Here is a 14,304-nt window from a genome sequence, read left to right as displayed (position 1 = left end):
ATTTGGAAACAGAATCGTTACAAGTGTAATTAGTTAAGATAAAGTATTTAGGATAGGTTCTAGTAGTTAAGATGAAGTAGTTAGGGTAGGCTGTAATCCAACACGACTGTCCTTACAAAAAGGGGAAAATTTGGACACAGAGACAAACGCAGAGGGAAGACAATGGGAAAAAAACAAAGAAAACATCATCTATAAACCAAGGAACTACCAGAAGCCAGGAGAAAGGCCTGGAGCAGATTTTTCCTTAGCACTGTCAGAGGAAGCATGGCCCACATCTTGATTTTTGGGCTTTTGGCCTCCAGAACTATGAGGTAATAGCTAACCTACCTCCCTCCCTTCCTTCCTTCCTCTCTTTCTTTTTTTGAGATGGAGTCTCAGTCTGTTGCCCAGGCTGGCGTGCAGTAGCACTATCTCATCTCACTGCAACCTCCAGCTCCTGGGTTCAAGCAATTCTCCTGCCTCAACCTCCCAAGTAGCTGGGACTACAGGCATGCACCGCCACACCCGGCTAATTTTGTATTTTTATAGAGGCCGGGTTACACCATGTTGACAAGGCTGATCTCAAACTCCTGACCTCAGATGATCCGCCTGCCTTGGCCTCCCAAAGTGCTGGGATTACAGGTGAGAGCCACCACGCCCAGCTGAGATGATACATTCCTTTTGTTGAGGTCACTCTGTTTGTGGTCCTTTGTTACAGCAGCGCTGGAAAATTTATATAGCACTAATCCAAAGAATTTCTTTGTTTCTTCATTACTTACCAGAACCCCCCAGATGATTAATCCAGTGAGGGTCAACAGCAGAGAGGAGCTGCCCAACAAAACCACCACACCCACCTTCCCACCTTCCTGAGCCTTCTGTGAAAGCACTGGTTTTCCAGCCTCTGGAGGGCCATAGGCCCAGCACCAGGTACTCTCAGCTCTGAGGCCAGGCCGTCACCTGCATTCAAGATGGATGCTGGCTCAAGAAAGTGTGTCCACAGTGCTGGTCAACAGGAAAAGGGTTGTGTTTCGGGAAGGGTGAATCTAACCCAGGGATTGGCGAGCATTTCCCTAACCCAGGGCCAGATAGAAAATATTTTTGGCTTTGCCAATCATACAGTCTCTGTCACAGCCACTGCACTCTACTTCTTCAGCACAAAAGCAGCCATAAGCAACACATTTAAAAAAGGAGTGTGCCCGTGTTCCAATAAAATTTTATTTATAAAAAACAGGCAGCAGGCTGGATTTGGCCTGTGGGCTATAGTTTGCTAACCTTGCTGAGTAACATCCCCTGACCCTCACTGGTAGGGCCTGCATTTTTGCTTTCACATTTATTTTACATGGCATTCAGTGTAGCCACCATCCACCCCATGCAAGTGACAGTCCATATTGGTTCAGACTTAGTTCCAGATGAAACTCATTACCAGATAGTTTCCATGCTCAGGGATGTCAAATGGGATCCAGCAGACAGCTACTTCCCACTGATAAGCAAGGATTCCTGGTCTGAAGGGCAAATGATGAAAGAGAGCCTTCAGTGTGCAGACAAAAATCAGAATCCTTGGCTTCCAATAGGCAGGTCTTGCAACATCTCAGCCCTTACACAAATCCCTGGGTCTCCATGGTTGGGTGAGTCACCAATGGGTTAACAGCTGAGCTCCATCCTGAAGTTTGGCTCCAGTGCACCTTTAGAATAACAACCTGGGTCTGGATTAACATTCAAGAAAATAACCCCTCAGGAAAATGTTCTGTAATAAAAGGATTCTATTTCCTCTCTGCCAGCCCACCTTTTGTTTTTCTTAAAGTCGAGTCTGAAGCAAGCTCAGAAACCTGTCAAGCTATGAATGATGAGTCAGACATTTAACCAAACAAATTTGCTCTCCTGGTGCTACTTGACACCTGCATGAGCCTGCAGTGGTGAAGGTGGTGGTTGTGAAGAGGCAGCGGCCTCCATGGATGAGGTCTTGCACAGATGCTCATCTACATTAAGGAAGTAGTGTGGCCAGCCACAGCTTCAGCACTGGCATGAGCACCGTGTTCTTTAAATCTTTGACCTGAAATATGTAATTGCTGAAATTCCTTAAAGCAACTACTTAACATCTGTAAAACATTCATTGCTACCCGCGGAGGCTTAGACAGAGGGAGGCCCTGGCCCCTGTGTCTTGAAAGGTCTGAGACACTTGAGACCGGAGGATTTACTCTACTTCTCCCACTCCTGTTGCCAGCTAGGAGTTGTCCTCAAATATTAAATCTGGGAGTAAGGGAAGGGATTCTTTTACTGTGTTACATTACACCATAATACATCAAATCCTCACCTTGACTCTGTGAGGTAGGGATCATTCTTTGAATGTTACAGATGAGGAAACTGAGTCTCAAAAAGATGATGATTCTCTATGACACAAAGCTAGTGTATTAATCCATTCTCACACTCTGATAAAGACATCTGAGATTGGGTAATTTATGGAGAAAAGAGTTTTAGTTGACTCACAGTTCTGCAGGCTATGCAGGAGGCATGGCTGGGGCAGCCTCAGGAAACTTACAATCATGGTGGAAGGCAAAGGGGAAGTAGGCACAATCTTCACATCGTGGGGAAGGCGAGAGAAAGACAGAGAGAGCAAAGCGGGAAGGTGCTATATACTTTCAAACAACCAGATCTCCTTAGAACTCTGTCACAAGAACAGCAAGGGGGATGTCCACCCCCATGATTCAATCACCTTCCACCAGGTCCTTCTCCCAACATTGGGGATTACAATTCAATATGAGATTTGGGTGGGGACACAGAGCCAAACCATATCAGCTAGTAAGTAGCAGAGACAGGGTAAATAGAACCCACTCCCCTGTCTCCCAGGATACTGCTGCCTCTGCTCTACCAGCTGGGGAGGCCTTCTACTCTCATCTGGATCACTCCATGAGGATCTAGAAGATTCTAGAGAAGGTGGAGGGGGTATGAATATTGGGGTATAACTTGGAGTAGTTCCAGAGTAATTCGAATTTGATTCAAATCAAATCCAAATACTGATACCACCTTCCCAGAAATAGTGTCTACCAGATTGGGCCATGAGCAAAATGGAATCTTCATGCCCACATTAGGCAACCAGGTTGAATTTGTTGAGGTTGAATTTGTTGAGCTATGCATGGCATGGATTCATCTCATAGGCACTACAGGCAAGTGAGGCTTCAAGAGCATATTTCCTATAATTTTGTTAATACTCATGATTGCCCCTGGGGATTTATGCCCAGATGCAAATGGAGGACAGCCTGTTTACACTGAGTGAAATTCTGTCATATGGGGAAAAAGAGGAAGAAAGAATGAAGGCTTGGTGCAGTGCCTTCCACCTCTAATCCCAACACTTTGGAAGGCCGAGGTGGGAGAATTTCTTGAGCCTAAGGAGTTCAAGATCAACCTGGGCAATGTAGTGAGGCCTTGTCTTTTTGAAAAATAAAAACATCAACCAGGAATGATGGCATGTGCACCCATAGTCCAAGCTACTCAGGAAGCTGAGGTGGGAGGATAACCTGAGCCCTGCAGGTCAAGGCTACCGTAAGCTGGACTCCAGTCTGAGTGACAGACTGAGACCCTGACTTTAAAAAAAATGAATAAATAAAAAGAAAAAAAAGAATGGAAGCCCTCCGGTACATACTAGTAGCTTATAAATGTTCGTGTTCTTTGACTTGAAGTTGTAGATTGCTTTCAAAACTGGCCCCCGCTTCTCTGCCTCTCCCTGTGTCCATGTCCTTTATGATGTCACTTTATAGCTCTTCTTATCAAAGGATGGAGTCTATTTCCCCACTCCTTGAATCTGGGCTGGCCTTGTGACTTGCTTAGACAATAGAATGCACCAGAAATGAGGATGTGCCCGTTTTAAGCCTTACACACTTCTGCTTGCTCTCTTGGAACTCTGCCCAACTCTAATGTGACAAGCCAGTGCTAGCCTGCTGAAAGACGAGACCACGTGGAGCAGGAACAAGCTGTCCTAGCTGCCTCCAGCTTAAACAAGCGAGCCGTTGCCCCATCTAGCCCCTAACTACAAATGCATGGCTCAACCCTGTCTAGATTGTAAGACCCACCTAGATGAAGCCAACCTAAATTGCTGACCCCAGAACTGTGAGGTAAACAATGATGGCTATTTTAAGTCAGTACGTTTTGGCCTAGTCTGTTTTGCAGTAGCTGTGTGATGTACTCAGGAACTTTTTAGATAGGGACCCATTCTGGTAATATAGTCAGAAATTCACGTAGAATGTGTGTATTTAAAAGCTTAGCCAGTCACGGTGGCTCACGTCTGTAATCCCAGCACTTTGGGAGGCTGAGGCAGGTGGATCATGAGGTCAGGAGATTGAGACCAACATGGTGAAACCCTGTCTCTACTAAAAATAAAAATAAAAAAATAGCCGGGTATGATGGGCATCTGTAGTCCTAGCTACTCAAGAGGCTGAGGCAAGGGACTCGCTTGAACCCGGGAGCGGAGGTTGCATTGAACCAAGATTGTGTCACTGCACTCTAGCCTGGGCAACAGAGTGAGACTCCATCTCAAAAAAGAAAAAAGCCTCATTTCGGTGTTGACTATAATAGCAAAAGCAATTTCTGTAAAAACCTAAATAACCTATAATATGGGACTGGCAAAATAAATCTCGTATCCCTATAATGCAATTGTATAGTGTGCCAGTTCCATGCACAGGGTTGAGTCCTATACTGCCACACATTGCAGATGCTGCAGAGGACTTTAAGAATAAAAAGAAATGAGGAAGGTATCAATATCCAAGGTTGTTGTGTTTCTAAAAAAAGGTTTAGAAAGTATGCATAGCTGAGTTAGAGAGAGAGAAGAATGAATATTTGGAACACAGAGGATTTTTAGGGCAGTGAAACTATTCTGTATGATACTATAGTGGTAGATACATGTCATTATACCTTTGTTCAGATCCATAGAGTACAGTATCAAGAGTGAACTCTAACGTAAACTATGGACTTTGGATGATCATGATGTGTCAATGTTGGTTCATCCATTGTAGTGAATGGACCACGCTTGTGGTGGATGTTCATTGTAAGAGCTGTGCATGTGTCGGGTGGTAGAGGGCATATAGGCCTCTCTATAAAATAAACCTAAAGCCTGCTCTAAAAAATAAAGTCGATTTTTTAAGGAATGTTTGCATAACTTATCTAGAAAAGAGGAAGAAAGCAAATATATATTTGTTTATATTTTTAAATGGAAGGGAAGAACAAAACCATTTTTAAATGGAAGGGGAAAGAATAGGATAAAGAATAGAGAAATAGAAGCTGGACTTTTCTAAATACATCGTGGTTTACAGATTTGAGTTAGGGACCATGTAAATATTTTATGTAATTTTGAAATTAAAATGTTTTAAATTCCTAAAGGTAAAAACCAAAATGAAATAGAAGAATTTGACAGTGTATGGCACTGGTGGCATAACCAGAGAGATAACTACTGCTCTGTCACTCAGACTGAAGTGCAGTGGTGCGATCTCAGCTCACTGCAACCTCTGACTCCTGGGTTCAAGTGATTCTTGTGCCTCAGCCTCCAGAGTAGCTGGGATCACAGGTGTGTGCCGCCACACCTGGCTAATTTTTGTATTTTTCATAGAGACGGGGTTTCATCAGGTTGGCCAGGCTGGTCTCAAACTCCTGATCTCAAATGATGTGTCTGCCTTGGCCTCCCAAAGTGCTGGGATTATAGGCGTGAGCCACTATGCCTGGCCAAGAGCTATTTCAAATGACTTTAAAATACAGTAGGTGTGCTAGGCTGTTCTTGCGTTGCTATAAAGAAATACCTGAGACTGGATGATTTATAAAGAAAAGAGGTTTAATTGGCTCATGATTCTGCAAGCTGTACAAGCATGGCATTGGCATCTGCTCAGCTTCTGGGGAGGCATAGGGGTACTTATACTCTTGGCAGAAGGCAAAGCAGGGGCAGGCACATCACGTGGGAAAGCAGAAGCAAGAGAGAGTGGGAGGGCCACACACTTTTCAACAGCAGATCTCACAAGAGCTCACTCACTATTGTGAGGACAGCACCCAGAGGATGGTGCTGCACCATTCATGAGAAGTCCACCCCACAGTCCACTCGCCTCCCACCAGACCCCACCTCCAATAATGGAGACTGCAATCCAATATGATATTTGAGCAGGGAAAAATATACAAACTATATCAGCAAGTTACTAGACACCCAAGCAAGGTATAAACTAAGACAAAAAAAAAAGAGAGAGATGCAAAACATCTCAAATTGTCTGTTACTCATCATATTGTTGATGGTAATGATGGTATAGGTATTTTGAGACTGGTGTGTGTGTGTGTGTGTGTGTGATGGAATACAGCCTCGGAGTAAGTTTGGTGGTGTTACTAAGATTTAGGACTTTGGGCCTAGAAGGAATGAGACACAGATGTAAAATTAATGAGGTTAGTTAGATTAAACACTGTCTTGGATTGCATTGCAAGTATCAGTATGAACTGCTGATGTATTTTTATCTTTAATTTAAATTTTTTTTTTCTTAGTTCTATTGAAAAGACCTAAAAAGTAGTGACTAATCCAACAGCGTTGAACACAACACCCTTAGTGCCCACATTGTTGCCTCTAAATACTATTTTGTACTCAAAGCACTCCTTGAAGAAATGTCTGACTGTAGGCCTAAGGCAAAAAATGTCAAATAAGTCTGAATATCTTATTAGAAAAACAGGGAAACTACCAGATTACAAGGGTCATGTCAGTGGGCCCAGAAGCCGATCTGAACAGGATCCCACTTGTTTTCCCAGCTTTCCCCAAAGATGGGAAAATCTGAGCAAAATAAGGATTTTTACTGCAAGGAAATAGACTCATGAGTTCACAAAAATAATGATTTTTGAAAATTCATTGTTCCTGTTTAAATACTAGGAAACCAGCTCATTTTAAAATAATTGGTAAATAAAGATACAGAACCAAGCATTTATCTTGCCTTTTCCTTTTCTTCATTTTACCATTTTACCATGTAACCTAACACATTCACAGGTTCTGAGGAGTAGGGCATTTTTCAGCCCCTGCAGTAGATCATTCCCTAATCCACTCTGCGCTCACATGTCACAGGGCACTGTGTCAAATTGTCTCTTTTTGCAGACGACATGATTGTATATCTACGAGACCCCATCGTCTCAGCCCAAAATCTCCTGAAACTGGTAAGCAACTTCAGCAAAGTCTCAGGATACAAAATCAATGTGCAAAAATCACAAGCATTCTTATACACCAATAACAGACTTAAAGAGAGCCAAATCAAGAACGAACTGCCATTCACAGTTGCTACAAAGAGAATAGAACAACTTAACAAGGAACGTAAAGGACCTCTTCAAGGAGAACTACAAGCCACTGCTCAACGAAATAAGAGAGGACACAAACAGATGGAGAAACATTCCATGTTCATTGTTAGGAAGAATCAATATCGTGAAAATGGCCATACTGCCCAAAGTAATTTACAGATTCAATGCTATCCCCATCAGGCTACCAATGACCTTCTTCACAGAACTGGAAAAAACCACCTTAAACTTCATATGGAACCAAAAGAGAGCCCACATAGCCAAGTCAATTCTAAGCAAAAAGAACAAAGTGGGAGACATCACACTACTGCACTTCAAACTATACTACAAGGCTACAGTAATGAAAACAGCATGGTACTGGTACCAAAACAGAGATAAAGACCAATGGAACAGAACAGAGGCCTCAGAGGCAACACAACACATCTACAACCATCTGATCTTTGACAAACCTGACAAAAACAAGCAATGGGGAAAGGATTCCCTGTTTAATGAAGGGTGTTGGGAAAACTGACTAGCCATGTGCAGAAAGCAGAAACTGGACCCCTTCCTGATACCTTACACTACAATTAACTCCAGATGCATTAAAGACTTAAACATAAGACCTGTGTGATGTTTTCTAGCTACAGTGGCTAAAACCTCTGAAACAAGGTCTTAACCAAATGAGAAAAATGAATCATGGGAAAAGTACACTTTGTAGAAGGGCAGAGGACAGATGATTAGCCAACGAGCATCCCAGAGAAGTGTGGAGTCCTGGGAGGTCCCATCCAGTGTACAGCGTTGGGGCTTCCTGGGAAGCAGTGAGAATGAGGCCGTAAATAGGCACAGAATTCACAAGAGAAGGCCAACTTCCGTCAGGCACTTGGAAGCCCTTCCCAGGCCAGCTGAGACTGAGCACTTTGCCAAACAAACAAAAGCAGCCCTCCTGTAACTGCAAGTATCACAACATAAAGCGCTTTTGGAGTCAGAAGTGTCGGCAGAAGCAAGGGTTTTCTCACTGATGGGAACATGACGGTAGACTTTTTGTGCTTGAGGCTTGGAAAGTGGGTGTCTTGGAGCCAGGAATTCCTCTGGAATAATTGTACCACTGTGATGGCCAAACCGAAAGACATGTAGCAGTTACCCAAATGTTAAGTGTTTGGCTGTTTGGAGAGCCCACTCAACTGTTGGGCTCCATCCCATGTGATTGGTAGCATTTGTGCCTCTACATCTTCCTGGGGTCAGGAAGGGGATCTCTGGGTCTTCTCTTCTTCCCCATCACTTCCATCTTGAAGCACATGCTCCCTGAATTAGTCCAGTGAAGGGGTTGCCTTGCTGTACTACTCGGGCTGCATCCACCAGAAACATGCAGCTGCTTTCCATTGATTTCCTCCAAAACACCCTTTACCCAGGCTCAAATGAGGTTCTGAAAACAATTACAGAGCCCAAACGCTAAACATTTCCAATCGAACTGTGGACCTTCCTTCCATCATGTTCCCAGTGATGCCCCCCTGCCATGCCTTTGACACCTCCATCTTGATTAAGACCTTCTTATTCTGTTTCCTACCCACTTACCCTTGGTTTCCTTTCACCCCAAATTCAATTCATTTTTTAATGCAGATGAATTTGTCTCCACCTCCCCTAGATGGTTCTCAACAAACCACTGCACAACTGAAGATTTATTACTGTGCCGTGCCAAGCCCTGGACAGGACAGGCCAGCTGCTATCCTTTTATCAGCAACAGAGAACTAGAACTAGGCTTGAAAATGTGACCTCTCTTTTCTCTCTCCCTCTGGTATCTTCAAGAGAAGGGAAGCACTAGAAAGGTAGATTCCTTGTTTGAGTTTATGCCACATCCCTTAAAGCAGTGTAAGTCTCAGAGAACAGTTCTTCTCCTCATATTCCATAGCCAACAAGATAGAGAAAGCATCTGTTTATGAACCAAAATACTCAGCGTCCAGTCCCAGTGTTCCCAAGTGACATTGGGTAAGTCACTTTACTTCTCTGAGACTCAGTTTCCCTATTGGTAAAGGGCCACAATTAACATCTCACAAAGCTGTTGTGAGGCAAAAATGAGAAAACAGCACAGAAATCTTTCAGAATGGTAAAAGATTGTATATAAATAGGGGATTGTTAGTCATCATTAACTAGGAAACTACTGTTTATGCAATCGATGATCAATCAATGGGTAAACTGTTGGTTGGTTAAGTGGTTTTCCCACACTGTGTCTCAGAGAGCTGAGTGACAAGGAAAACCCAAATGGGTTGACTCAGTGGCCAGTTCCACTCTCCTGAGAGTCAGGCTGTCCTGCTGCCAGGGGCAGGCAGGCCGCACACATGCAGAGGGTATTGGGGCAACTGGGGGTGGTCTTGAGAGGAAACCGGCATTTTCCACAGTCTTAGGAAAAAAGGAGAGGGATGTCAGCCACGTGGCGGGTGACATCATGGGAACTGGCAAAGCCTTCTGTATGCGAGCCTCTCCCTCCTGCATGTCAAACCAAACACAGACAGGTGAAATAAGAGGTGGCTTTCCCTTTTGGTTTGGGGGTCACTTTCCATCGACTGCTAAAAATTATATTATTGTCTATAACTTAGCAACACCCATTTCCAAGATCTCCTGATTTGTCATTATTGTTTCAGTCTGTTTCTTTGGATATTTTTGCTCTAATCAATGAGTTTTTAACTAAAGCAAGGTCTTAGTGATGCAAGTCCTCAAGATGCTTCTTGAATAAAGGATTGCATGACCCACGAAGTTTGAGAAATAGACCGTCTCCATTAAAGACTCACAACACACATTTGCATTTTAGAGCTTCCAAGAAATACCGACGAGACCTGTTTAACTATTTATTTATATATTTAAAGATTCAGTCTCACTCTTGTCTGCCAGTCTGGAGTGCAATGGCGTGATCTTGGCTCACTGCAATCTCCGCCTCCTGAGTTCAAGTGATTCTCCTGCCTCAGCCTCCTGAGTAGCTGGGATTACAGGCACGCGCCACCACAACCAGCTAATTTTGGTGTTTTTAGTAGAGATGGGGTGTCACCATGTTGGCCAGGCTGGTCTTGAACTCCTGGTCTCAGGTGATCTGCCCACCTTGGTCTCCCAAAGTGCTGGGATCTGTTTAACTTCATTTAACTGTGATTCTTCCAAACGGAATCTCCTCCTACATCTCTGTTTTTCTTAAAGAACATTTGTTAACAGTCAACAGAAATCATTTCCAAACAAGAATATTCGAGAAAAGCCGCTTTGCTGGACATTTCCATCTACCTGCAGGTTCTCTTCACCTTAATTCACACTGCTCTGTGCCCAGAGCGGCTGACTTGTACCGAATGGATCATGAGTCACTTGCCTTCTGGCTTCTATGTGTCCAGCCAACAGAAAGTGGGGTCAAGGAGTTTATTTCCCTAGCTCCTTCCTTTCAAGGTGAATTTCTGTTTCTACCCCAAGACCACAGTGGCTCTCTATGTGCAGTTATTTTTCCCAGGTTCCAGTAACCAATCTTTCTTTTTGTCCCTTCAGGCCAAGGTGGTACCTGCGCCCTGGTGCCGCTAACCCCAGGTCCCTGCTCTGCCCATGGTCAGTTTCCCTTGATTCTGCCCATTCCCTGGTAAATCATACTTTTAAAATCACTCTTCTGGCCAAGCATGGCTGCACGTGCCTTCAGTCCCAGCTACGTGGGAGGCCGAGGCAAAAGGATTGCTTAAGTTCAGGAATTCTGGGCTGTAATGTGCTATGTCGCTCGGGTGTCCACACTAATGTTCCAGTGGTTGGGATCAATATAGCAACCTCCCGGGAGCGGGGACCACCACACTGCCTAAAGATGAAGGAAGCCATTCACTGGGCTAATTCAGGGAGCATGTGCTTCAAGATGGAAGTGATGGAGAAGAAGAGAAGACCCAGATTGCAAATGGAACAGGTCAAAACTCCTGCGGTGATCAATAGTAGGACTGTGCCCAGGGAAGAGACACTACCCTCCTCAGTAGCATCCCAGTCTCTAAAAAGAAATATATATATATATTTTAAAGCACTCTTCTTATTTACCCCAGTAGCATACACTCCAATTTTCCCACCACGACCCTGACTAACGCACTGCTTTAAATCCATGAGGGCACTGCAAAAAATCTAACATGGCAACATAAGGGAAATAGTTTTAAAATCTACTTAATTACCAGTTGCAGTTAGAAGCCTGTAAGATATGCAAAACAGGGCACAGACTGCCAGTGTCATATTTAGATCCCTGCAATGTCTCAGCCTGATGTCACTGGACCATTAGTCTCCATCCTGACTCATCATGCATTATGATCTCACAGCCGTGAAAAGGGCTTGACAAGGCCAGAGCCATCAGAGCCCAGCCATATCCTTAGCTGTTGACAAAGACTTCCAGTTCCTTTTAGGAGATTCAGAATTCTAAGCTGGAACTTGGGTTGTGAAACTTAATTTTTTAAAAAGCAGTTTTAATGCCAAATGGCAATCTAATGAAAGGCATCGGCAGTGGGTTCTCCTTTACAAATGGGAAACTCTCTCATGGGCTTCCTTGCCAGGATTTTTGAAGATTGTGGAAAAGCAATTTCAATAGATAGTTCTCAGGTCCCTGGTCAGTTTTGAAATGTGTACTGAATGGCTACTGATGCAAGAACGGGATGTGCTAGGGCCTGGGGACTGGTGAGAGGAGAAACAGAAATGAATGAAAATGCAGTCCCTTGCCTTGACGAATTGACAATATCATTAAAAGAAAATATCTAATCCCAATATTGGAGCCCAACCATATAGAGCACAAAAATAGCCATTATAAATCGTTTGAATGCTAATACAGCTTTAAATAAAAATCTCTATACATAGTTCAGTGTTGAGAAGAGCTTTTGTGTGTCTGTCTGCCTGTGCTTGTGTCTGTGTGTCTATCTATGTGCATGCCAAAAAATGGAGGTTTGTTTTGTTTTGAGATGTAGTCTCATTCTCCACTCGGGCTGGAGTGCAGTGGTGCAATCTCAGCTTACTGCAACTTGCACCTCTGGGTTCAAGCAATTCTCCTGCCTTATCTCCTGAGTATCTGGGCTTACAGGTGCCCACCACTGCGCACAGCTAATTTTTGTATTTTTAGTAGAGACGGAGTTTCACCATGTTGGCCAGGCAGGCTGGTCTCGAACTCCTGAGAAGAGATCCACCCACCTCCACCTCCCAAAGTGCTGAGGCAGGTGTGAGCCACTACAGGTGAGAGCCACTGCACCCAGCATCAAAGAAATGGAGTTTAGAAATAGCATGGATAAAGGAAAAGAGTATTGTGTAAGTTTGGAGTTAATAGCAGCATGAGCAGAGGGTAAATTACTTAATCTTTGTAAAATTTCCTTACCTGAAAAGATAGGCATAAATGAAGGATACCAATAAGTAGCAAACAAGCACGAGTCTCATGAAAATTCAGTAGAATAAGATAAACAAAGGAAAACTAGACCAAGCTGGCACTTAGGAAGAACTCATAAATGTCCATTCTCCTCCCTTCCTTCTGACAAAAAGGGGTTCTGAAATCTATTTCTAGTTTGTTTGTAAAGGCTTTCGAAAGCAGGTGACTTTTGAAGGATATGATGACTAAAAGCAAAGGGCCAACAGAAATCATGCCCCTTTCAGGTCCTGTGCCAGAGAATGGGGAACAGAGAATTGTAAAAATAGTAAAATTAGTGTCTATATAAAGGTCATGCAATCCATTCTGTTGCCTCTAGAGCAGGCGTCCCCAAACTACGGCCCATGGGCCGCATGCGGCCCCCTGAGGCCATTTATCTGGCTCCCCGCCGCACTTCAGGAAGGGGCACCTCTTTCATTGGTGGTCAGTGAGAGGAGCACAGTACGTAGCGGCCCTCCAACGGTCTGAGGGACAGTGAACAGGCCCCCTGTGTAAAAAGTTTGGGGACGCCTGCTCTAGAGAGAATTAAACTTAAGCCAATATAGAAAATACTTTTTTTAGTAATGTAATTTCTAGCAAAGTAGTTCAACAGTGTACATAGGGAATGTCTCCTAGGGCCACTCCAATTTTTTATATCTAAACTTTTAACATTCAAACACTTCTCTCCACCTTTTTTTTTTGGGGGGGGGGGGACAGAGTCTCGCTCTGTCACCCAGGCTGGAGTGCAGTCGCACAGCATTGGCTTACTGCAACCTCTGCCTTCCAGGTTCAAGAGATTCTCCTGTCTCAGCCTCCTGAGTAGCTGGGTAGCTGAGATTACAGGCACGTGCCACCATGCCTAGCTTCTCTTTTTTTTTTAGTAGAGACAGGGTTTCACATGTTGGTCAGGCTGGTCTCGAACTCCTGACCTCGTGATCTGCCAGCCTCAGCCTCCCAAAATGCCAGGGTTACAGGCATGAGCCACTGCGCCCAGCCGTCTCCACTTTTGAATAGCTTCTTATCTGCAGTTTCAACACCGCTGCCCAACCCTGATCCTGTGCTCCCTGAGATATCATAAATTTACCCAAACTTTATCCCCTGGCATTCCCGATTTTCTTTTAGGCTATCATTTCTACCCCCTTTTTCCAATCTTCAGAAAAATGTTACGTAGGTACCAGCCTGACATAGGAAGGAGACTGGAAATAAATTTAACCTAGGTCCTGAGGTGCCTTAATCCCAGGTAAAATTTAAAAATCACCTGGAGAAGAACTGGCCACTTTGAGTTGAAAAGTTGAAAAGCTTCTGAAGCCAATTCACACATCTTCTGTGAACATTTATGTGTGTATGTGCACACGCATGCGTATAGTTTCTTTGCAAACTCTGCTTTCTCAAGGATCGCACCCCTCTAACCTCTAAAACAGCCCATGAATCTCACCAACTGGCTAGGTGACCTCTGATCATTGCAAGTGCTGTTAAATGCAGAGCCTCAAGATATCATTTAGAAAGAGGTGACAATTCATTTCCAAACCCAAAAACAGTTTATTTTGAAATAAAAGACAGTGCCACTCTGTAAATTGGCAGAAAGCTGAGGAAGAGCTGGTGGAGAAGGACTTCCTTGTTTGTTTCCTGGGGTTGTGCCCTGTGGACTGTGGTAATTAGGGGACAGGGTGGGGCCCTCTGGGCTGAAAATA

The sequence above is a fragment of the Saimiri boliviensis genome, chromosome 3 (assembly GCF_048565385.1).
Source record: "Saimiri boliviensis isolate mSaiBol1 chromosome 3, mSaiBol1.pri, whole genome shotgun sequence".
In the NCBI taxonomy this organism is placed as follows: Eukaryota; Metazoa; Chordata; class Mammalia; order Primates; family Cebidae; genus Saimiri; species Saimiri boliviensis.
This window is presented reverse-complemented; position numbering follows the sequence as displayed.